Source organism: Aphelocoma coerulescens, chromosome 2 (assembly GCF_041296385.1).
Source record: "Aphelocoma coerulescens isolate FSJ_1873_10779 chromosome 2, UR_Acoe_1.0, whole genome shotgun sequence".
Lineage (NCBI taxonomy): Eukaryota > Metazoa > Chordata > Aves > Passeriformes > Corvidae > Aphelocoma > Aphelocoma coerulescens.
In genome coordinates, this window is record NC_091015.1 from 148074860 (window position 1) to 148101482 (window position 26623).

Genomic DNA, 26623 nt, shown 5'->3' on the forward strand with positions numbered 1-26623 from the left:
GTATACAGAAGATATATTGCATGCTCAGTATTTAAGAAAAACTGTTGAAGTTTACAGTGCCCTGCTGTGTGAGGTCCCATCTGAAGGTCTCCATTGTGCTAACCACCATTCAAACACAGATAAGAGATTTTTTCAGTTCTCTCCAAACCCAAGTGATAAGAGTTTTAATGTACAACAAAATGGAGCCAAACAATGATTTACACTGTCAGAAACTGTGGTAAATTTTTAAGTAAACTTTGGGGGGTGGGTGGGATTAAAGTACTGTAAAGAGTAGAACTAAAAAAAAAAAAGAGGAGGGGTAAGTGGTAAGTGCAGAAGAGGGCAGGGAGCTTGACTGTGTGACTTCTTGAATGCAGTATGAAACAGGAGGGAGTGAAAAACAGGGGAAAGAACATATATAGTGGAAGCTCTGAATATCATGCAGACCCTGGTGACTCTGTCAGTAGGCCAGTCTTTGCAGCAGTCTTGTGTTTTACCAGCTCGCTTGCAGGTTATGGAAATGGCAGGTTCGTGTACATTTCTATTTTCTTTGAAATGAATGACAGATAAAAGATGAAGTCACCTTTAGACAAATCTGGGAAGTGTCTGGTTAGTCAAGGAAAAGAATTAATCACTTGCTCATCTAGAAATCTAAATTTTTGTCTTGTGATAGTACAGAGCTCGGTAAGATGCATTTGAATATCAAGTCATATACAATGCACAACACTACTTTTTGTGATCTAATCTGGTCTCTCTTGCCATAAGAGCTATCAAAGGAAGAATGTCAGCTCTTTGTACATTGCTCAAGTATGTCTCAGCACTAGAGAATTTGTATTGTGTGTCTGGTCTAGATTTGATTTAAATGCCATGCTGTCTTTGTTATTTGGAACTTTCAAGTTGAAGTTTTTCCTGTTATATCCAATCAGTTGCCCAGTGACTGATTAGATGCTCAAGTCAGGGACAAATGTGAAATATAATTCTCTCAAGGAGTACTGGAAGTCTTTAGACCCAGTGATTGTGACTAGGGTGTTCTGACAAACTCTTAGTGAGGAGCTGTAACTCAGTGCTGTTAGAAGAGCGGCAGGAGCCAGGGGAGCCTGCATGGCTCTGACTGTCAGCCCCTCGCCCTCAGATGCTCCCTGGGACAGGCCTGTGCTCAGGGCTGGCCTGTGCCTGCCCTGACAACAGCAGCCAGTGCAGCTCCTGCTGCTATCTCCCGAAGAAGCCCCTCGTGTTGGTTGGATACAGGGATACAGGTAAGGCTTGAGGGTTGTTTTGTAGAGCAGGTACCACACACCAGCTCCTGCTGCTCTACTTAACAAGCATCTCCAAGGGGCCCTGTCTGGTGGCTACATGTGGCTGCTCCTACAACACAGGCACAAGAATTGTTTAAATAGGTGGGTCATACAGGCATTGCTGGTTGTGGTGGACAGGCCTGTGGCCACATGTCAGCCCCTGGATGAGGTGTGTGCATGGTGCTGTGTCTGCTATAGGGTGGGTGAGGGTGAGATCACACCATGAAGAAATATCTAGCATGTCTTCAGATCCATCACAATGAGAATGGTGAGACACCTGAATGGGTTGCCGACAGAAGTTGTGGATGCCCCATCCCTGGAAATTACCACGGCCTGGCTGGATGGGGCTCTGAGCAACCTGGTCGAGTGGAGGGTGTCCCTGCCCATGGCAGGGGGGGTGTAGCTGGATGGCCTTTAAAGTTCCTTCCAACCCAAACCATTCTGTTTCCATCCATTGGTACATCTTACAGTAAATGTTGGACACCAGCATTGTACATTAATGCCAAAGGAACAAAACTTGCAATTAAGGTATTTAATGGATTTATGAATTTCTCTGGTTTGTCTCATCATGTTCCTTTTCTCAGGTGGTAGGTGCCTGCACAAGGAATCATGTATCGGTACAATCTGGAATCAAAAAATTAATTTCCTGTAGGCATACTGTAAGTATAATTTTCTGGAACTGAGAGGCAGGAAATACTCAGGTGTCAGGGTACTGGTACCATGTAGAAACTGGTCAAAGTATAAAAGTTTCTTAGGTACTTTCTGAAGATATTACATCATTCAATGGGCTGGCTAAGTATCTCCTTACATATCAGGCTTGAAAAAGCATACCAGTATCAGAAGATAACACTACTTCTGTAGGAAGTTGTGTGCTCCTATGGGAATCAGTGTAGAAATGCCTATCTATGTCTCTGAAACTGTTTTCAATTATTTTGTAAAGTATAATTTTACTTTAGTGGTTTTCTTCATTCATATTTTATAATTAAATCTATGCCAGAAGTTTTTTTGAAAGTAGATAATCATAACTGTTTTCAGGACTGTGTATCAGGCTTACAATACATGGCTTATATGGTCATTTTTAATGTCCTTTCAAATTATTTATATTATTTCTTATTATTTTCCATATTGCTAAGAAGTTGACACTCAAAATAGACACAGAAATATATTTTTTATTCGGGTCTGTAGTCCTTTTCAGGTGGGAACAGCTGTTTTATGGGTAAAGAGCATGACATAAAAGTGATTTTACTTAAGGTAGCTTTTACTTTAGATAAGACTTTAGTAAATGACAAGATACTGAAGACTAGAGTAGCAACATAAATTAGAATTTGTTTTACTTCTGGTTCCTGTACCTTTCTACAAAAAATAGCTAAAGTTATACTCCATATTCTTGATTCAAGCAGTCATTCCTAGAAGCTAACATTTGATGGGTTAAAGGAGTTTATGTTGTAACCTTCAGGTCCTGATTCCACAGGCATTCTTTCTAGTGGAAAAAATGGCTTTCTTTACAGAGGAAAATGGAATGCAAAATGCAATTCTTAACAGTGTTGTCTTAGCTATTCATATCTGGAATGAAATTGTTTTCCTGCTGATCAGCCCTTAGGGAACTGATGATCAGACTTCTGTAGAAATGCAGACCTAATTATCAGTTATATTTCATTAATGAGTAAAATCTTTGCTGTCTTCTTATTATGCAATCTTAGGTGTCCCTTTCAATTTACACACACAGTCTCTGGCAGGCAGATACCTTCACTTCCCTTCACTTCCCTTATTTAGCTGACATTTCTCTTTTAGAAAGGTCAGTATTTTGTCTTTTCTTTAGTTGGCCAAGACCTGTTGTGTTTGTAGGTTGATTATATCCAAGAGCCAAAGCAGTTTAATGTATGTTTTCATATTCTGGGGCACTTCATGGGTCATACATACTAAAATATCATATATGAGTGTTCAGTCACCAGTGCAGGGTCCAGCGCGCTCTCTGAGACTGAGTCCTGTGATGTCTTTGGGTATGTGATTACAATAGATGGAATCTATTAAAAGAGATGACAGAAGGAAGTAACAGCATGACTTGACAGTGACCAGTGCAGCAATGCCTGCAGAGAGGTGTAACCATGTTTGGGTAGAAATCAGTGCCGTTGTGTGTCTGTGAGGAGTGTTGCTCCAAGGTGCCACACTCTGGAGGGCCCTGCACACGGAAAAGTAGCAGGTAGTGCTGGGGGGCAACTGATGCTGCCTGAACTGCACTTGCTTTGTTACAACATGTTGCCCCATGTCACCTAAGAACTCTTGCTAAGATGCCATATGTGGCATGAAGTTATAGGGCTGTAAAAGTGGAATTTTGAGACAGAGTTATGAGATCTTTTGACATCCTTCACAATTTTGCTGGGGTTAAACTTCGCCATACATTACTGAAGCTACAGTTCTCTGTAGGAAAAGTACAAACATCAGCTGATTCAGTGCCAACAAAATGATGATTACTATTGTGTGAATTCAATAGTTTTCATCAAAAAAAGGCACTTCCATTTTAACAAATTCGGGAGAGGTCCAAAGTGGAACAAGATTAAAGTATTTAGAAATTTTGATACTTTGTGGCTACATCTTAGAAGAAATGTAAGAGAAGTAGGTCTCTCAGAACAAAAAGTTTGAGTGAGGTTTTATTTTATTTGTATAAGCCAAATTTTGGATTCTATACATTGAAATTGAAGTCTGCAGTGCTGTACTAATAAGTAGAACAGTCTTGGTTATGTCTGTCAGGAGCCAATGATGCAGCCTGTAGAGCAATTTCCTCAACTTATGGAATAATTGAGGGGAATCTATTGGTAACATTGGTTTTGATGTGGTATAGAACTTCACATTTCTCAATACAAAATTTGATTTATATAAATACATTCTTCTACTACACATACAGTCAATGTGGTTCCTATTAAAAAGAGGGTGATTAATCCCTTGGAATCGTGGTAATTAAAGGAGAAGCTACATTGATTGCCTTTCATTGTCTAAAGTGGGACAGTATATGGTAAGCATACGATTTACTGAATAAAAGTGTATTTGTTTACATAATAGACATAGGTATTTTCTATCCCTAGAACTAATTTATGTGGACAAAATGGCAACTGAAATTATCATTCTCTACTTCTAATTTGGACGTGTATTTTAATTTTTTTTAAATCATGTATATAGTTCAGGTGATTTGAAACAAGCCATTCCATTTGTTTGGGGGTTTATTTCCTCTCCTGTTCCACAGACAGACTGCTAATGTAATAGATTGCTTTAATGTGTAGTATTACACTTACAGCAGTATTCTTGATGTGTAATCTGATTTACTTTCAAAATTAACACACATTACATTGATAGAAGTATAGGATTAGCAGTTGACAAGAGATTAAGGCAAATTTATCTTACTCATTAGTTGATAATTGTGAACTGAATCCTTTACCAAAGAGAAAGCACCATTATAATAAATACATTACCAAGAGCGTTAATCAGCTTTTACTAAATAAACTCTGAAAAGTATGCTAATAAATAAAGAGACTCTAATTACAAACTAAAAAGCCTTTTAAATGTCATTAAATTGTTTTTAAATTGTTTTCCTCCATATGTAGGAAAATACTAGGAAAGAAGATATGGCAGTGCAAATTCATGCAGCTTTCCTCAAGAGATTTTTTGTAGAGGAAGTAGGTGCATATTCACAAAGCTTTTCTGAGATGGATGCAGTGAAAACAAACACAGAGCTGAGATGCCAGAACTGAACTCCAGCCAATGCTAGCTATGATCTTGTACAAGTCCTGTGGAAGACATTTCTCACACACAAAGTGTGGGAGACACCTTATGCCATATATAAGGAGAAATTCCAGGCAGATGAGAAGGAAGCCCTGTGGTAAGACTAGGGAGTAAGAATAAAAGGCTTAATTTTAGGAAAAAAAGGTGCAGACCATGTACACTAACTGATCCATACTGCCTCAGTCACAAATAACTCATCAAACTTTTCTGTAATATAGTTATCAACTCTGTGAGGTGTACACCTGTAAGATTTCCATCTGCCTGTGGTAGAAGTAAAACTAACCCTGGCTGTAGGCATTTATGATATTAAAAATCTATACTTATCATTCAAAAATTATTTTCTGTGTTTCTTTACTTAAAAAGAAAGTTTCTTTTATTAGTACTTGAACTCAATAATAAGGGGAATAAAGGAGAAAGTTCTAAGTGAGATCAGAACATTTAGCTTGACCTTCCACAAGATTTTTTTCTTTCCATAATTAGAGGTAAAAATAGAGAGAAATGTAGGGTGATCTTTCTTGGTAAGAATACTGCTAAACTATTTTTCCTTTTCAGAGCAGAAGAATTCTCATAAGATCCCTGCTAAAAAAAAATATACATCTCATAATAAACCCCAAACTATAAAGCTGTTTTATTTCTGTTTTTGCAGTAAACAAGATCTGAGGTTTTTTGTGTTGTTACATAAGGAAAAATTTAGGCTTTCCTTAAGAAAGTTTCCATTTAAAAACTCCTTTTGGGATTTTATAATCCCTTAGTTAACATGTGATGTAATAGATGAGAATTTCTTGTTCATTATTCTTTAAAAGAGGGCTCTGATTTCATTATACTGAAACTTGAGAGTGAAAAGAAGAACTTTATAGGGCGTTCTCATACCTTGGCGATTATTCAGTTTTCACTTTCCCTGAAATGTCTGGGATACTTACCTGTAGTTACAGTTCTGTGTATAAATGTAGTTTATACTTCAAGGAAGAAAATTCAGTTGGGTTTTTTTCTCAGTTTAAATAATTTTTCTAGTTTTGTCAATTTCGTACACAGTCACCTCAATGAATACTCTTTTTTTTGTTCTAGAAGGACAATATTCTATCCATTGCTCTGTGAACCATCATCACTACATAACACTGTGCTGTGAAGGGAAATTTACTTCAGATCTCCAAAGGCCAGCAGGAAGAGGGCTGTAGTACTTTGCTGTTGAACAGTAATCAGAGACATGGTTTGCGCACCAAAAATAAACAAATATTACAGTTATATTTACAGATTCATTAAGGCTGCATCTTTTTTTAATTTAACATTTCATCGTAATATAGGATTTCTTTCCTTGTACTTAAATGGAATGCAGTATCAAATGTCTTTTGGCAAGTTGCATCTTAATATTGAATTTATGTCTTTAACACTACGCATACTATCAATAATACTATTAATAACCCTTTGATGAATGGAATTCTAAGGATAGAAGTGAATGCACAGAATAATTGCGAGAAAGTAAAAGATCATGAAAAGGTGGTAAAAGAGGCATTCTGTGCAGTCTAATTCAAAACAGCTCTCTGGCCTTGACTGGTATCCCAGTTACCTGGATGTTGCTGTCTTAAAGAAGTTCAGTTTGACTGCACTCTCCTGTTGCCCATTTAAGCTGGCTGCTGTGTCTGCATTATAAATATGAGCAATCCGTGGTCTCTGTAGCATAAAACAGGGAGAGAAAAATTACAGAACTTCTGCTTTTAAACAGCACACAGGAGGTACAGCTCATGGGAAATCATGCAGGTGCCAAGAATACAGCTGTGCTCTTCATACTTCCAGGCATTTTCCTGCTATGACTTGCCGTGCATCTCCAGACTCTTTAGACTGGCGTGGTCTTCCATGGAACAAATGTAATGATGCTATCACCCAAAACTTACATGTGCCACTAACAGTAAACTCTTAGCAGAGAACTCTTACAGGAGTAATTATATTAACAGAGTAACTTGAAATTAGTTAGGTGTACCATTGATGAATCCCCGAAAATACACAAGCAACCGTTTGATCGGGAAGCTGAACCGTCTGCTCACAATCAAGTTACCCTACTAGCCTACTCTCTTATCCGTGCTTTATTTGTCATACTGGATCATCCTTTTCCTTTTTTTTTGGGTGCTAGCAAAAACTTAGATTTTCAAAATAGCACATCTCAGGTATGTGCTGGATGGTGTATACCAGGTACTCTCCAAGAAACTGGGAAACTTTTTATTTTCCTTCAGAAAGGGAGGTGCTTTGAACACAGATCTCCAATCACAGATACATCTTGGTTAGTTGCAACCTGAAAGAGACATTTGGTGTCTGCTTCTCTAGTGACACAATAAAAGGAAGCAGCACTCAAAACTACATTTCTTGAGCCAGGTTCTGCAGCTGCATTTTTTAAAGCTTAGATCATCCCTGAGGCAGAATGTGCAGGACCTCTGTTTTCTGAATGCTGATGTGTAGGACAGGTCCCTGGCATCTCCAAGGTGGCAAGTCAGTTGTTTCTAAAATTGTACAGAATCAAAATTTGAAGGAAAATTAGTATAAAAACACTGAATTTGAAGAACTTATGTACCACAGGGGCTACGATCAGGATTTTCCAGTTTTATTACTTTGGAATGAGATGACAGATTCCTGTGCATTTTAGGGACTTGTATCCAATATTAAACTGCTTTTCATTCATATGTGACCTTGCAGTCTGTGTAGAGAAGTGAGACAAACACAGGGGAAGATAAGAAAAGAACAGGAAAGAGACATTATGTGGGACCAGCAAAAGTCAATGGAGTGCCATAATATAAACCTAAAACTTGTCAATACTCTACTTTCTATTTTAGCACAACAGAAAGGATTTTGGGAAATTATTTTTTCTGTCCTTCTGGATTGTACATTGTGCTTATTAATTTTGCTATTGGAGAACTCCAGGTTAAAGTTTTAATTTTTTTGAAGTTTGAGAAAGTAAAACACATCCTTATACTTTACAAATACTTAATGCTTTGGCAATGGATAGTAAGGAAATGGATAGATTAAAGACATCCCAAAGTGCATCTAAATTAAGTAGAAACATGAGAATCTAGCTCAAAGAGTGCAATGGTGAGCTGTGTATTTTTGAAACAGTATTTTGTATTTTGGTAGTTTACAACTGAGGAATTCCTCCAAGTTTTGTCTTAAATGTCAGTACAGGTTTTATTATTGCCTTTTGAGTATTTCTTGAACAACATTATAGGATTTTCTCTAATACTGTTAGGCATATGTGAGTTCAGTTAAACTCTCTTTTCCTGCTCAAGGGGTATATTAAGAAGCAAAAAAATGTCACTGAGAACATTTCATTGAAGGATGAAAACATTAAAGTTGTTTGCAAACAGTGTATCTAGGAAAAGGTGAATTGCCCCATAACAAATGCAAAAAAAATACCTTTTTCCTCATCACCTAAATAACTTGTGCATGGTTATTTGTGTATCTATATAAGATAAAAAGATGCTTTGGGACATACTTTTTTAGCAGTCTTACGTTTTTTTTGTAAAGTAATCAAAACATAGTTTCCTTAACAGTGGGACGGTGGTTGTTCTTCTATACTACTTCTAGGAGTTTTTTCTGTGCTTGCAAGTGTTTGTGTGAATGACACTGAATTCTTTACTATCATGATCATTTCATTTCAATATGAAATGTTAAACTAGATATGTTTTCTTATACTAATTAAATCTCTGCTCCAAAAGTTACGATCAGATTTTATTCTTTTTTGTAACTATAGTACTCTAATATTTTGGGTTTGCCCTTGTCTGGTTAGAATTTGGTGCCAGCAAAAATTATTTTTAGCTCAGTCTATGAAACCATGTTGAGACTTAATTGAAAATATTCACAGTAATAAGTACTCTTCTTGTTACTATTTGCTGCAGTAAGACCTGTCAAGAACAAATTTGTACTGTGAAGGAAAAATTACTTCCCTCTGATTAACTAAATTAATTAATAGTTACCAGCATTACTGACTTTTTTATGAGGTGGGTATCTTAAATATATTTGAAAATTTAAAATTAATGCAATATTTTGTGTATGACCTGCAGTGTTAAGGCACTGCCAATTTAACTATTTATGTAGAAAAGATAACATAGTAACACCTTAAAAAAATAAAACTGAGTTTTATAGAAACTCTATTTTAGATATTCTAAAATTTGTAAATTACATGTTCTAGCAAGGCAATATTCTACTTTTTTTTTTGTAACACAGCATAGAAATATGCTAGGATATATGAACATCAGAAAAATACCATTGAATTTGAAGGTCTAGTGAGAAGCATTGCCTGCTTCACCAAAACATTCTTTTTCTTGTACAGGACAAAGCACTTCTCCCTGCTACCAGCTATATCTCCTTGTTCTGTCAATCTTTCTCCGTTGCTATGTCCTCTTGTTTCAGTAGTAATGCTGACCTCCCTGCTGTTCTTGGACCTATCTACAGAGGAAGCATTTGGTCCATTCCTTGGTCAAGTTTGTAGGTAACTGAAAACTTTCTGGTCCTAATCTCTGCATACCATGAGTTGCATTAGTGACTGAAAATTGAGCTCCTGTCTAGAGGATGCAAATAAAATTAGTTTGTATGAATCTGGGTAACTTGAAGGAAGAAAAAGGTTTGGGCAGACTTTTTGTTGTTTGCTGCTTTAAAGAAATTCTGGTTTTATTTCTGAAGTTTAATATTATTTATGTATGTTGGAAATTAGCTAAGTATAGTGATTACTAATAAGCATATGAGTAGCTCCACTGAAGTCCAGTAGTTCACTTGAGGAGTTCTGATGCCCACGAAGTGGGTGAAGACATGTGAATCCACTTTTCACAAAAAAGCAACCCTGTTTCCTCTTCTGCTCTCTTTCTTTGGTAAGACCACTAAGGGACAAGGACTAGATGAATCTTCTTCATGTCTGTCACTTGTGCCATTGCTACAGTGTGTGGTTTAATTTGACCACCTTATCAATAGCCAAAGTCATGCCTTCATCAGGAAAAGGACAGAAATGCCAGGAAGCTTAGAAAATTACTTGCAGTTAAGTATCTTGCAGCTTACTTGCAGTTAAATAATGCACATAAAAGTCTGGAGAGAACTGTTGCCTGTGCTGTTCCATCTGTGGCTGAAGAGCCATGGGAGTTACCTTCAAGAGCACCACTTCTCAGCAGTGTGCAGGCTGAGACTCCTCATGTTCTGTTACTGCACTGCTGAAGCCAGGTGCCAGCAGCAGGCACTCATCAGAGGCCAGGCTGCATGGAAGTACACAGATCAGTCATTTCAGCAGCGTTCGTATGAAGAAGTCTCTGCTCAGTGCTCAGTAGAAGTCATTAACTTGCATGCCTTTTGCTATTCCATGTAAGCAAATGCTTTAATGCAGCGTGTTGGCTGATTATGTGAATTGTTGAACAGAACCCTACTGGGAAAAGAATTCTTTGCAATTTTTAAATGAATTTTTTTCATATGGTTTGAGCTGGATCCTGGATTTTACAACCATGCTTGCCTCTTCTCAGTGGAGAGATGAATCTAAGCATGTGTCAGTTTTGTCCAAGTTACATATTCTAAGCTCTTCAGGATTAAGAAAGAATATTTTTGTCATTTTATTTGACCTTAGTGTCATCCTATACTCATCTGGAATTTGAAGATACGTGGTGTATATGAAAAGGAACCTGAATGTCTCCTTCTGGAAAGACCTCTAAAGCTCTCTCAGTCTTTTGATCATTTAAGGTTATATCTATAAGGATAAATAAAATGATTGCAGTCTCTGGTACTTTAAATATAGCCTGAGAAAATTAGTTTTGTGCAGTCACCACTACATGATGGAGGATTTATTTGTCTGTGTGCACCGTCCATAACTCCTTACAATTTTATAATGCCTTGGTTAATTTCATCTACATGTGAATAAGTAGACCACAAAAATAATTAAATTCAGGAGGATAAGGTAGATGGCAGATCAATGTACTTATAATACATACCTGCATATAAATCCTATTGCAGCCTCTATTTCCACATTTGTTATTCTGATTTATAGCTTTGTGTTCCCTAATTTTTTTCTTTTACATATATATGTCTGTGTGTGTGTGTGTGTCTGTGTGTGTGTGTGTGTGTGTGTGTGTGTGTGTGTGTGTGGACAGGATAGAAGTGGTTGAAATCACAGTCAGTTATAACACAGGTAAAACTCATTAAAATCCTTGAACTTATTTTCCATTTAAATTTTTGGCATATCACCAAGAATTCTGTTTTCATACGAAAATACTTTGTAGGTGGTTAGTTAGCCATTTTTAGCTAATTTAAGTTCCTTCCCTTTAGGAGACTTAACTGCATTTTCCAGTTCCACCTTCAGCCCTTTTTTTCTCCATCTCTCATCCTGAGTTATGGCATGTCTGTCCAGCATCTAAACACCAAAGATGTGAACATATTTGGTTGCTTTTTTGTTTTTAGCACAGAGAGTTTGGATCTCACTAAAAGTAAGTATCCTTGACATAATATCAGATTTGAAAACAACGACCTCCTAGGAGTTTTCTAGATTTTAGAAAAAAAGACTTGATAATTAAAAATATTAAGAAGAAGCTCTTCTACCAACTGTTCCATGAAAACAGTTCTTTAAGACGTGGGTCTTAAATCAGTATGAATGGAACTTACTAATACAGGATAATACTGGTACCAAAGGAAGGTATATCTGACTAGTAATAGTGTACAGGTCCAGGATGAAGGGCTCAGGGTCTCTGGCTGGTAGCAGGGAGCCTGTTGAGAAGACTTTCAACAAAGATGAGCCACAGCCTGAGAGCAGAAGTGATTGGTGAGGATGAACCACAGCAGGAGGCAGCAAGAGGACTGTAATGTGCAAGAAAGTCAAGAGGTGAGGGAAGTGGAGTATGGAGAAATTCAGCAATTATATCAGTGAAAGAGGGAGAAGAAGGCACACACAGGAGGGGACTAAATGACAGCATGGCTCTGGCTGCACATTAGAGTGTGGGAATCAGGAACAAGGGAGTTAGACTCACAGCTGGGGAAAATTATAGCAAAAGAGAAAAGCTTTTGTGGAGGAGAATTGTGTAGGACTGCTTGGAGTGACCAGGGCAATCCTGAGAAAGCAGTGTACATGAGAACTCAGACAGCAATTCCTTTTCTTTCCTCAGTGTTATGCTTTCTTCTTCCCCATTTCTTGTAAGACTTAATTAACTTTCTGCTGTTGTTTGGGCTCAGTAAATATTTATTGTTAATGTATCTCCTTTTTGTTTTAATATTGATTATTAAATAATTAATATTAAAATTAATAATAATAAATGTCATTTTTAATAAGCAAAAATAGTAATTGAAAATCACTGCCTTGTTGGGGGCAGAAAATGAGATTATAGTTTCACAAAGCCGTGCTTAATGCATTAAAAAAATAAGACAGCTGTGTTAAATTCTCTTTTTATTTTGATTTAAAAGTTCATCTGGATTTTTGTGTCACCTTAACACACATCTTAAGGTGTCTTTTTCACGTATCTCTTTTGCTTTTGTAACAAAAAATAGAGAGAAAATGTCTGATTCTTTTGAAAAAAATTAGATTCAACAGTCTCAAATAAATCATTCCTGATTTAAATATTTGAGAGGTACACACTTCTGTCACAGATTTATAACAAACACACATATATACATGTATATGTATTCTCTATGTACCTACTTTAATTTTTTCATTTCTTCCTAACTTCAGTTGTTCTACAAATATTAGAAGCGTTGGAGGCTACATCTCTTCATCTGAACAATAATATCACATCTTTTACTCAGCATACTGCAGTTCTTGTTCAAACCTCCTAAATCCATGGAGGCCTCTTATCTCCCTCCCACGTGCCCTCTTGTGGGAGGTGAGCTGTGCAAATGGTGACTGGCGCAGTCCCACCTGAGCTCAGCCTCCTTGTTTTCATTAAACCCATAGGAAGTGAATTCCTTTAAGACTGCTATCTACCATGGAATGCAAATGAAAATGTTTCATAGGTTGTAAAGTTGGTAAGAAGAGAAGAACGTCCATAGAGGCAGAGAGCACAGCTGTATAAAAACCTTTTAGTAGGGGTTACCGAGGAATTACATCCCTGGCTTTTGTTCTGGGCAGCTGCAGTGACCCTGCCTGGCTGCAGCACTGGGCACTGCTGGGTTCTTGGTGCACCAGGACAGGATAATCAATATTGGTGGTATACTTCAGTCCTGAAATTGAGCTTTTCTCACCATCACTGTCATTTTTCTGGCTAAGCACAGAATTGCCAGCTGGATGTGGGAGTTGGCTTGGGTATTTGTACGTGAAGTTTGCAAAGTCTTTCTGAGGGACTGTGCCATGAACTGGGCTCTCAGCCAAATTTAAGGCCAAATCTGTGTAAGTGAAGCCAGTGAATTAATATCTTCCTAACATAACAATTAATAGTATATTGTAGAAAGGCTGAGTTATTTTTAAAAATGTAGTTTGTGCAATGTAAAGAAACTAATAGCTTCATGCTGATAGAATTTTTGGTCCTCTCCTGAGTGGGCTTCCTGAGAGTGTACACACTTGGTCTGGCATTTGCAGTGGGTAGCTGGATTAACAGAGTTCTCTGTTTCTAATTTCTGTAGTTCTCTTGGTCAAAAGTGATGTATTCTATATATGTGATAGATTTTATTCTAACTGAACTCCATTCCCAGCTTCCCAACTGAGACATGATGAGAAAGTCACCACGTAACAGTGCCTATGCTTATGCTTTCTCTGGAAGCCAAGCAATGGCTTGATTTCTGACTCTTCCATGCAAGTTCTTCTGCATTGTAGTAGTGCTTCAGTTTATTTTGTAATAAATTGGCATTAAAAGGATATGGAACTTTTTTCTTCTGATCTGTCAAGAGACAGCTTCAGGGACCATCTACAGGTCCCCCTCTGTATATATGCAGATCATGTGCAAAATTTAATACATTTCAGTCATGAGTGAAGAAGACCATAGAAGTGCTCCAAGAAAGAAGAGTGAGGTTTACATGAAGGCATGGAAATGATTTCTTAATGGTGACTATTACTTCCACCCACTCTTTACAGATTGAAAACACACCAAAGCTTTGTTCGGCAAAAGCCTAAGCCCTAAGCAGGAAGAAGATCAATTGAAAGAATGACTACAATTAAATTAAATTAAATTAAATTAATTCAAATTAAATTAAAGACTTCACCATTGATTATTTCTGGAGCTGTTTTTTCCTGTTACTTTCTTCACAACTTAATTGTAGATCCTTGCTTAGCTTCATAAGTGCAGAGTACTTATTTTTACTGGGAAGGAATATGGCAGACACAGAAATTCTGAGACGATATTGGGCAAAAAGAGATTAGTCTTGGCCTGCCTGTAGAGAAAATTACAAACAATGAATTTTTTAAGGCAGACTTGATTTTAGAGTAATACCGTTTCCCACCAATAATCAAGTTCTGTTGTTGTGCTGTAGAGCTCTGTCCTGCAGCCCAACAGGTTTTGGTTTCTCCTGTCTGTTGGCACACCCTCATGTACTTGGCAGTTAAAAATAATTTTCCCTACCTACTGCTCTGACAGACTTCCTCGCTTTTCATGTCCATAAATTTAACCTCAGTGTCCTGAATTTCAACATCCTTCATGATTCATCTTCTTGTCCTAGCTCAGTTTTGCTCCTCACCAAGTTACTTCTCTTCCTTTCACTCTCACAGCTAAGCTAGATGCACAGATAGCATTTAGACTGAAGAAAAACTAGAAAATTATGTTCTCAACTGTGGATAGACCATGGCAAGGAGTGTATTATGCATACCTATTTCTACATCATTTTTGAGTAAATTCCTTTGCTCCATTACAAAATACAGCCTTGCATATTTATAAACTAGGTAAATGATCTCTCTTTCGGGTAAAAATACCTCTTTTACAGTTTTAGGTCCTCAAGTTTGGGGTACGTGGTTGTTCCATGGCTAGAAAACAGTGGAGCATGTGAACAAAGTGTTTTGTCTACATAAAAGAGGGGAAATGAAGAATGTTTATTATGGGAAGAGAAGAGGATTCTCCTCTCTCTCTCACCCACTCTGTTTACATATACATGTATACCACTATACTTCATGGAAAAAATTATTGAGATTATTGTAGTTCAACAAGGGATGTAAGATGAACATTCAGAAAAGAAATTTTGGGGGATACTCTTTCAGTGACTGAGAAATTAATATAAGCTTGTCAGACAGGGTAGATCTCAGTGGGATTAACTTTTACTAGCAGATTAGTCCTGTGCATGGTTGATGTGTAGAGTGTACAGAGTGCCTAAAGTTATTCTGCCCAACCTGCACCTTTGTTATGTCATTGGCTCTCTGACTGTTTTGACAGAAATGTGGTTTTCTGCGCACTTGGTGCTCTTCCCACTTCCTGAATGAATGTTGAACCTTCGTTCATATTACCTGATGAGCATGAACATTAATAATGTATTTAAAATAAGTAAACGTATTTTTCATACACTCTTTTTTGCACCCTTTTTTCTTAAAATGCCAGAAAAACTCACTCCTTTTGAGTTTTATCCCAACTATTAGCACACGATACTTTGATATTTTTCTGAACATTATTGTATTTTACTTCATCTGGCCATATTAAATTAGAATTAACAAGTTTTGTGGCAATTAATTACATAATGTGATCTTGATAAGGTAGATCAGGACTTCTCTGTTTCCTTCTATTTTGTCAAACAATACTGTATTTGCTCATAAAAATGATAACTTGCAGTAACAGAAATACAGTATAGACAGACTGGTGGAAAATTGTATCAGTGAAGAAGCATAAGCAGAATGGAGCCATTTCACAAGTGTTTATGCCAGTGAATGCCATGTGCTCCTTTTAAAACATTTTTAATACAATACCAAAACTGTTAGCATAAAAGAATAATTACAGTGTAACTTCTATTTGTTCTGAAAATAAATTGCCAGTACAGACAGAGAACCATAAAAGGAACAGGAATGCAACTTCATTCCACTCTCAAATTCATAATTTAGACATTCAGAGCACATACATTATCTTTTGATTTTGCAGAAGTATTTAGTAAAATGTTAAATAATAAATATGTATTCTTGAGAGTACAGCTTTTTAAAGAAAAGGTCACTAAAAGTATCTCAGTTTAGAGGAAGAACAGATGTGTTCCTTGCTATTGAACTCCAAAGCTCTTTTAGAAATCTGGTAACCTGATTTTCACATGACTGTTTACCCAGATTCATCATATTCAGAACTTATGATGCTAATATTATTTTACTTCAGCATCATTATTTCTTACCCAAATTAATCTGAATTTGACTGTTTTCTCCCATATTCTCACTAGTTAATCTTCCTAAACAGGAGTGTAGCAAAGAAACAGATCTTGAGGCTTAATGCACCTTTGTCACTTGTGTGGAAGTACAAGGAAAGCAGGGCAGGTGGCACAGAGCATTTAATGCATCTTGATGAGAGACTGAAAAATAAAGACATTAGTGTGGCCACCTGCAAATGCTAAGTCTTTTCAAACCTCATGTATTCCAAAGTCCTGAAGTAAGGGACGTGCACCCCGAATGACCCGAGGAGTGCCTTCCAGCCATGTGTTTTGGACTGACACCCCCTCCAGTGCCCAGTCAAAGTCAGTGTTTTTAGTCAAAATGAGCCTGATATAAACTGAGGCTAAAGGATCCTTTCTAATCAAATAGTTGATTTATAAATATAGTATCTCACAGATCAAACTTTATTTAGTGCTATGATCTTCCACAAATTTCTTACATTTTCTTAAAGGATTCTTTTCATATAATGCTGTTTCTAAAAATTAAATCCTAAGGAAGAAGGAAAGGTTCACAGACTCCCCTAAAATGTAGTGATTCCTGATCTCTAAGCAGAAACACATTAGAAAGTGAAGGATCCTTTTCTAAAACTAACCTGTTCTTCCCATCTTTTCTGTTTGATAGATTAGGTACAGCTGACACTCTCTAATGGAGTAATTACAAAAGGAGGAGGTATTTCTTGAGGTAGCCATGACACAAAATGCCTAAGTCTTCCTAATTTAAAAATTTTTATGTAGCTTTTGTGTGATAATTTGTATGTTTGAGTTTAAACTGTGAATCAAAGATATGATGCCATCTTAAAAAAACAGCCTCCAAGTGTATGTAAAACAGCCTTCTAGCAGTAACCTTGGATATGATGCCACTATGTAGGACCATAGTGAGAAAGCACAAGCAAACAAAAGAAAATATTAGTCTGATTAACAGAAAATCATAAAATCGTGGGATGATAGAATAGTTTGGGTTGGAAGACACCTTAAAAATCATGTAGTTCCAAGCCTTCTGCCATGTGCAGGGATACCTGCAAAAGCACTGCAAAAAAAAAATGTTGGTATCAGACCTGCTAAATCTTAGTTACTGAGTGAAGACTCCCTCTTTTACTCCCTCACAGTGACTGGAGGTCGTGATTTGCAGTGTAGTTGTTGGATCTCTGTCCCAAGAGTTTGCCACAGCTGGCAGGCAGAGCTGGTCAGGGTACCAGAGGAAAGGATCTGCTTCCTTGCACCTCAGGGAGTGTGTAGCAGGGACTCAGGGCAGTGGAAAAGGCAATGACCACATTACTTGATGCTTTAGCCAGTTGGAAAAAAGGTTATAATTTCCTATAACGTCAGTTATGTGTGTTATCTGGCCATTTGGTTAGGAGTCCAACATATAACCAAAGCCTCTGTAGTTTCTATTATAAAAATAGGTACAATTCTGTGCTAGCTTCACCCAATCCAAAAGGATAAATTCTGAACTCTTCAGAGGTTCTTCACATCTCACAAGGTAACCCTCCCAGCACAATCTTCTGAAGCTACCTTCAGCAGTGTGCTCAGTGTATTTTCCCCTGCAATTGTTGCAAATTTCCCCATGTTCCCAATTTCCATATGACTGCTGACATTTCCTTTCACAGTTAACTTTTTCTGTTTTAAATTGTTTCTCTTCTATAATAAATCCCATTCTTGGACATACTGAATTCAAAATGAAAACTACTGCACCAATTATCTGTCTTCCAAGTGGTCTGTTCATGTACTTGCCTATATCAAAAATCCTTTTCCTAAGGTGCAGACCTAGTAAATAGCTATTCAGACCTTAGGTCCCTTTCATTAGGATCGCCATCCCTCTGAAGGCATTAGGGTTTTTGTCTACAGGTTCCTTTATGTTATTTGGGCCAAGGATTTTCTGGGTACATGGCTACAGTCAATCTTTTAGTTCATTATCTGGCTATGCTGAATTGCATGAATGAGATATTTCTTCCCTTCCAATTGAAATTTGGCAGTGAAGATCAGTGATTTCTCCTAGTCTCATGTAGAAATTAACTGTAAAATCTATCTCAAACTACAGATTGAGGTATTTCCCTGTGTTTTATGGTGTTTTCCAGTTTCCATATATATATTTGGCTCTGTTATTTGTTGGTGTGCACCATAGGATTCCCACTAGGAAGCAATGCTTTTGTTTTATCATTCACTTGTATATGATCTTCACCTAACATTTAAGTTCTCTCTCCAGATGTGATTGCTGGCTTCCTCTGACAGATCGATTTAGCTGTTTGCTGACATCATGGCCACCAATTTTCCTTAAACACTTAACAAAATTTTACCTACATTCAAAGACTTTCCTATTTATAAAGGCTAAAAAAAGTTTTCCATTTTTCTCTATAGTTTCGTTTTTTAAAATGGTCCAAGTTTATAATTTTCTGTCTGTGTCAATTATACCTGAACTTGAAATGGGATTATCTGATACACTTCAGTCATTCTGGATGCAACAGAAACCAAACATAGTACCTGAGTCAAATACTGTATGCTGAAAGAAGCAGAGATCCCTGGTTCGAGCACTCAGAGCTGGTCACTGTCTGAACACAGACTTTTTTGTTTCAAGGCTTTCAAAAATAGAAAAGAAATATTTTCATCACTCTTTACAGCTTAGAAGTTGTAAAAAAAATAAGAGTTCACTTCTTATTTAGTCATCCCAAACTGAAGTTGTGGTTTAATGTTTTATCCCCTCTGTTTTGACTCCACACTCAAATTCCTATGGCCTTTTTTTCCCCCAAATATGAAGCTACAATTTTTAGGAAAATAATATAACAAAGCAGCACAGAAAACATCATTATTCTGATGTATGCACCTCTAATGGCCCCACAGCCTCAGAAAGGACACAGAGCTAAAGCAAGTAGGAAGAGGTTGCAGCAGGGATGATGAAGAATATGGAACAGGATTTTTTCAGTTCAGAAAAAAAATGACTGAAGGAAATGATTGAGGGCTGTAAAGTCAGCAATACAGTGACTACAGAATGATTTATTAATTGTTCCCACAATGCAAGAACTAGAGCATTGCAGACTGTTACCAGGCAAACAAACAAGAGGAAGTACTTACAAATATAAAGTAAGGGACCCATTCTACACGATACTGCATGGAGCTGATGTATACACTGGCTCAAAAAGAGATTAGAAAAAATGAGTTGGGTTTGATCTAGCAATGGCAATTCGACACAAAAACGTCTAACTCAGCCTCTAAACCAGCAGTCAGCAAAAGAAAGGTGTTCCTTTCTATACTTTTCTTTTCTTACATATGTTTCCTAGGCACTGGTATTAGCTGTGCTGACAGAGAGGATACTGAATAATTGGATCTTTGTTTTTTCCTGATATGGCCATTTTTATTTTCTTATGTTTTGTTCATATTTGCCTCTAGTCTGGGACTTGAAAAAAGCAGTCTGATGACTAGACTATGTGGATGTGGGAAACCAGAATTTTGTGTCATTTATCCAGCATGGTAGATTAAGGTCTTTAAAGTAACATCTCTTCCCTCATTCTGAAGTCTTCATCTATTGTAAATTTTGGTTGGCTTTTGGCAAAAGTCTAAGTAGCTCATATCAAAGCTGGTTTTCATCATCCCAGCTAAAGAGCTTAGCATTTTATTAAGCTTTTTGTCTTTACTCCTGATCAATAATACATTTCTCCTAAAAACAATATTCTAACTATGATCTTAGCTTAATTATAAATTATTTTAAATCAAATTGGTACATAACTCAACTGATTGCCGTGCTTACCTGGAACACTTTTATGAAACATCATATTTAATGATAATCTAGAGAGGTTCATGGCATAGCTACATATTTGCATGGGTATAAGCAAAGACAGGAGGTGCCTTTAGAAGACACCAATAGTTTAGCTGTGCAGTCTGTACCTTTCTGCTATGTATCACATTTCACAGAGTAAAAAAAGGTTTCAATTAAAATTTAAAGCATTCTCTAAATATTTACGGGGAAAAAATGTTCTCATATGCTCATTTGTCACATTCATTCTTGGAGAACATTTTTCCTCTCTTTTCATGCATACAGAACTGAACAACTGAACTCATCAGTGTATTAAGTGACCATGAATCTAAACTAAACACAGAGATATAAAGATTATTAAACATGGAGGGACTGAATAAGGGTAGCTGTAGAGAAAATTTTAAAAAGCTTATTAACTAAACTTTATTAAAACATTGACTAATGGCTTGCATTATAAAATTAAGAAAAGAGTCAACTATTTTTGATCCACTACATAATAGGCAGATGTAACAAAATGTATTCAAATAACTCATTTGCTCAGCTTAGTGGGTTGCTTCTATTCTAATTGAATTTTGTAGAGCTCTCTAAACAAGAATGCTGGTGCAGAATCCTGACATTTGTTAAATCCACAAAGGATTATTTTAGAAAGTAACAATAGCCAGTATTCTTACAGAAAAGAAAAAAAAAAAAAAAGGAATTTTAATTAACAAAATGTGTATCTTTTTTGTTTTGTTTCTGAAACAAAAGAAGCAGTGCAGGAGGAAAGAAATAAGAAAAGAATTATCGGTTTGATTTTTAGGGTTCTGAAAACCCAAAGTTCCTTAAAGATTGCTCCAAAAGAAGTGGGAGAAAAATATCTCAGCTCCTGCATGAAATAGCTTATGTACTATTCAGCTGAAATTTATGGAGGAAGATGTAACAAACATTTATTTTTTTTATAAAAACTTATTTATGTTGAATATTTGGGTGTTATTTTTAGTGTATCATTTATATATAAGAACATTTCAAATTAGATATACATTATATGTGGGATATGTCAAACAGTTGGGCTGTTGCCTTGATTGCTTTTATCAGTCCACCATCAACTCCTACAATTTTTCCTGTACAAAATAGGATACAGACACAAGTGGGTGGGAATAAATACAGTATAGCATTTCTTTATGTATGAATATAAATATGTGAGTGCATATAGACAGACACTCAAGTGTGTGCTGCAAAGGAGCAGTCACAGTCTGGACTGGGGGCCGCAGGTGACCTGCCTATTTAATCTGCCTGTAAATTGACTCCTGGGCTTCTGAGTAGGTGAATCAGAAGAAGTTGTGTGTTGTACCACTGTGCACTCTAGTTCAAATCTCGATGTGCCTTTACTAGTCTGAAAAGGTTTGAGAAGCCCTTTTACATAGCTGACACCAGCTGAGTCAGTTGTTTGGGGTTCTGTCATCTTCTAGGTTTGGTTCTGGTATTTTTGTGGCTGGGTGTAGCTCCTATTGGAGTCCATAGGCTTTCTATTTTCAGTTAACACTGGCTGTTAACTCCTCTGGGACTGAAAATTCATTCATTTGCTATAGTTGGTACTCTGGCATTGCAGTCACATTGTTTCAAATTTTTGTCCATTGAGTACAGAGGGAGCCTAGGCAGCTGGTTTAAACTAGACTCCTAGTTTTAATATGCAGAAGTGAAATGAGATGTCTCTCGGTGCATATCATGGCCACACAGCACAGCAGCGTTGTAAATACCTGAGCTAACTCTGGACAAACACATGACATATTCTGCAAAACTATTTAGCCTGCTCAGACTCTGCACTGATGTAGCTTCCAGTACCTGAGCTGGGGCTAAAGTAGAGTCCATTGTGCTGTGTAAGTAAGCATATTGTGTCACTCAGCATGAGCCACTGAGGGTTTTTTTTCCTTTCTCTTCAGTTAAGAGATTCTTTTCTTCTCTAAACCAGAGGAACACCTTTGCCCGTAGATGAGTCAGTTACCACTAGCAATGGGGACTGCTATGACCCTTGAAAAAGAATAGAATTCTTAGAATTATACTGGTGCTGCTTTTTATTTAAAAAAGCTAATACAAGGAGATAAAGAAAGAGGCACACACTTCAGTGTCTCTTACACTGAGGAAATCACAGTCCTCACTTCAATAAGCCAGTCTGGAATGACACCAGTGAAAAGGAAGTTGATACAAACTATCTCTTAATATAGAAACATATGAAAAGATTTGTAGGATGTTTGTTAGTACATTTGAAATATTCTATGCTGATGGAGATTATCCAGATGGCAGGAAGTTTTTGCTGCTGACTTACTGGGCGTAGTGTAAATTTGGTGCCATTTCTTTCTATGCTGCAGCCTGAGGTTTTTATCTGCTGTACTATTCAGACTGCAAACTTTTTTAGGAAAAAAACCTCAAATTATGAGTTTATACAGTGTTTTCTATATTCAGGTCCAAGCTTTCTCGCTCTTCTAGCATTATCATTGACTAAATATGCAGCAAAAAGTAGCCAGATTCTGAAATACAAATAGCAAATATCATATATTCATGGCAAAACTGATCAAAATTGTGAACATTATTCACAGACCTATGCTCATAAGTGGTTTTGCAGATGAAAAAAATTATCTTGAGGTTATAAATCACTTACGTACTTCTCACCTTCTTATTTTCAGTTATTTACTCTTTAGGTCACAGCCTAAATTATACATGAAAGAGAATGAACCTCATATCTGAGGATCTTTGGAAAGTATGATATATTTAGATCATTTTGGATGGGACACCTTACTAGTTGGAGAAGTAAAATTTATTTCTTAAAGGTCAGTGTAAGTAAAGAAGTTTAAGTTATTCAGTATTTTGTAGGATACAACAGATGCATTAGGCCAAATTTGTATCAGCATATCTGGTCTGTAATAAATATTAGCTAGTGCTACTAGTAACAACAGTAACAGTAGTAGAAGAACCTTAGTCAATGAAATTTTACTGCTTTCTCTCTGTTACTCTCAGTCCTGAAATACTAAACTGTGAAATTATGTCCAGTGTGGCCTTACATGTAATCCTATGTGAATGAAAGGTTTCTGAGAGTTCCAGGTTATTAAAAACCATTTAAGCCTCCCTATATGGTGTTTCAAATCCAATTTGAACTGATTAATATGGTGATAGTATGGCTAACTGGCTTTCAAACATCTAACTGAGGAAATGGTATTTGCAGCACAGTGACTCTGAGGCCAAATAAGTTGTTTGCAAGGTAACTTCATATTTTATATCTGCAATTCAAATCCTGACTGGCAGTTTTAAATCCGTAGCAGTGTCATACCTGAGAGAAGGTTCTGCTGTATTACAGAGTTAAATCACACAGGGTGGTTCCCTGGCACTGAGTCCATTTGGAGCAGTTATACAGATCCATACTGTCATACACCAAAAACCAGACTTCGAGTATGATTTCTGTCCCATTTGAACTCCTGAATCAGAACATCATTGGAAGTGCTCTAGAACTTTAAGCTGTGCTAGAGACTCTTTTAAAAATGTAGTAGTAAAATGATCTAGTTCCTAATAGAAGCCTTCCAGTACCCAAAATGGGCCCTACAAAAAGCTGGAGAGGGACTTTTGACGAGGGCATGTAATGATAGGACAAGAGGTAATGGGTTTAAACTGAAAGAGGGAAGGTTTAGATGAGATATTAGGAAGAAATTCTTTACTCAGAGTGTGGTGAGGCACTGGAACAGGTTGTCCAGAGAAGCTGAGTGGATGCCCCACCTCTGGAAGTGTTCAAGGCCAGGCTGGATGGGGCTTGGAGCAATGTGATGTAGTGAAAGGTGTCTTTGCCCATGGCAGGGGAGTTTGAACTAGATCATTTTTAAGGTCCCTTTCAACTCAATGAATTCTATGATTCCCATGCATCAGAATGTGTCTTGATATTGTATTTGCTCATGTAGACATAGCTGTGGATTGCCAGATATAAACAAATGAAAGAGAAAAATAAAGTTGTTTTTCATTAGCAGTGGAATTTTGGGATTCACAGATTGTGTGAGTATGGCTGAAGAGACACTGCTATGACTAAAACACCATGGAAATGAGAGAAGTTTAATGACAACAGCACACATTCCTCTGCCAGAAATACAAACAGCATGACAACTTACAAAATAAAACTGAAATCTGTGATTTTGTTAGATAAACATGACATCAGTAGATAAAAATATATTTAAACTTTGCTTGGAGAATATTTTTTATTGTTATTTCTGGATAGATCCTAGTGCCCACCAACTGACTCAGATTCTAGTCAGTGAGTTTAGTGCTGACCATTAAAATTATAGTGTTTCATTAGCAAATATGGTCCCTTTGTAAAATCCTCATTAAGATTTAAAGTATTCCCACCCCATACATTTGCACCCATAAGAAGGGAAATTTATGACCTCATTAAAACGGTGTAGCTTCCACTGACATTGTGGAACTCCGAGGCGTTCAGAGATTCCACTCTGCCAGCTAGCAGTAACCATATGGATGGTAACCATTTGGTTATAGATGTAACCATATGATGGTTACAGCCAGCCTGGAGGCTGGCTGATGGATGGAGCTGGTTACCTGTGGACTACACAGTGCAGGCAGTTTGAAAGAGTGTGATTTACAAAATAGCTGTGGCAAGTCTCTGCAGTGCTTTGCAGAGCATAAGAGGCCTCAGCAAACCCTGTTTGGTTGTTCTGCACTGAAGTAATGCACAGGACTCTGGCACACAGTGTTCTCAATTAATGTAATCTGTGGTCTCAAGAAAACAGATAACGTAATAGGCACAGAACTTTGCAAAATCACACCATTTTAATATATATTAACCTTCTACAGGGTATTTCAAAATTACCTGACTGACTTGCAAGAAAAATGTCTCTTCAGTGCTGACATTTGGACTCACCAAGGCTTTTGCCACTTGATGATAACGTATTACTCTTAAAAGGCAAACATATTGAAGCAGACCTGCATTGTCCTCAGCAAACTATGTTCTCTCTAGACACTGCAGTTCTTGAGTGCAGAGAAAAAGGTGTGACAGGTACACACCTTGCTTTCCACCCTGCTGTTTACATGTTTGTCATTTTATATGTTGTTTGCAAAACATGTTTCATCTCAGCAGAATGGTTTTTGTATTTTTTTTTCTGGGAGAATACAAGCATAAAGATCATAGAGTGCTTTTGTGCAATATATCCTCTTAAGTAACATCAGCAGACTGCAGCACAAACAGAGGTGCAGGACACTGTGCTCCACAGGCCACTCAAGTGCCAATAGTTCTGGACTGGTTTTGTCCTGTCCTACTGAAGAAGGAATTACTAGAGAAACAAATCATGTTTCATGAAGTTAGAGTTTCTGAAAAAAAATTGTGCTCCTCCAAGACATTCTGAAAACTTTCAGTGGAGTACACAGGCAGCTGCAATAATAAAATTTGAGCATATGAATGAATAACTACAGCTGATTTCTAAGCTGATGGATCTGAGGAATTATAAAGGTTACTCTCAGAGACAAAAAGGTGGATGGGGACCAAAACAGAGGAAGCAGATAGCATGTATGCATTTATAACAAAAAAAAACCCAAACCAAGTCAAACAAAACCCCACCACTTGGCTTTAGTTTTTAAAAGTGCTTGGTATTTCTTCCTGTGGGTTTCTTTCTCAAAACCACTTATTTTCCTCAAAAGGGCATGCAGCTTTTTATTTCTGTGCTCTTGATTTCTCACCCTGATGAAGCATTATGAGGTAATACTTTTTGCCAAGCTCTAAGACACCTTGTGGTTTGCAGATTGCCTTGTGATCATAAAGATGTAAAATTATTTTAATGAAAACAGAAATAATCTGCAGTGTAGTTCTCTCTCCAACCTCTTAGCTGATGAGCTATCTGCATTGTGCTGCTTCATGCTAGCCCATTAAAAACTCCTTTTGTTATTTAGAAAAACTGACTTTATTTTGGTTTTGTGGTTTTCTCATAAACATTGGAGGGGAAAGTAAATATATTTTGTTTAAATAAGAACAGACAGCTTTCACATGTGATTAGTATTAGAATTAAAGCAAAAGAGATAGTTACTTTTATCGATTTCCTTTAAGTTCATTAAAGAAAGCTTAATACAGAAGAGAATGTCAGCTGCTGGACAAGCAATCCATCTATATTGTTTAAGAAACTAAAATTGGTGTCTCTATACATCTGAAAGCATCTTCTATTTCCAAGAAAAAAAAGCCCAACTTTTCCATTTCTACCTTTTAAAACAATTTTTATGCTAAAATTTCCCAATTTTATTTTTAGAAATTGAAATTTGTTGGGTGTTTGGAAGAGATGTAGTGAAAATAATTTCTTTCAGCTCTTCAAATCTGTATCCTTTAAATGTGCAAGACTTCAAAATTATCTCCACAAGGGCTGAATTAAAGGTAGCGTCCTGCTGGCAGACACTGTTAAGATGATGGGAACAGTGGAACCACTTTTTCCTGTATAGGAATATTGGAATTGTGTACCAGTAAATGAGTCCTAAAGTGGGCATGCAAAACAAGCAGTTCTAGGAGAATCCTGTTTTGCTGATATAACTGCACTTGCACTAACAACTAGGGAATTCTCCCAGAACAGCT

General features: G+C 37.0%; 1 protein-coding gene across 41 annotated transcripts in view; it reads left to right on the forward strand.

Annotated features, from left to right (window-relative positions):
* RIMS2 (regulating synaptic membrane exocytosis 2) overlaps nucleotides 1–26623 on the forward strand; it is a 455072-nt gene that overhangs the window by 402963 nt on the left and 25486 nt on the right. The gene's annotated exons all lie outside the window — the stretch shown is intronic.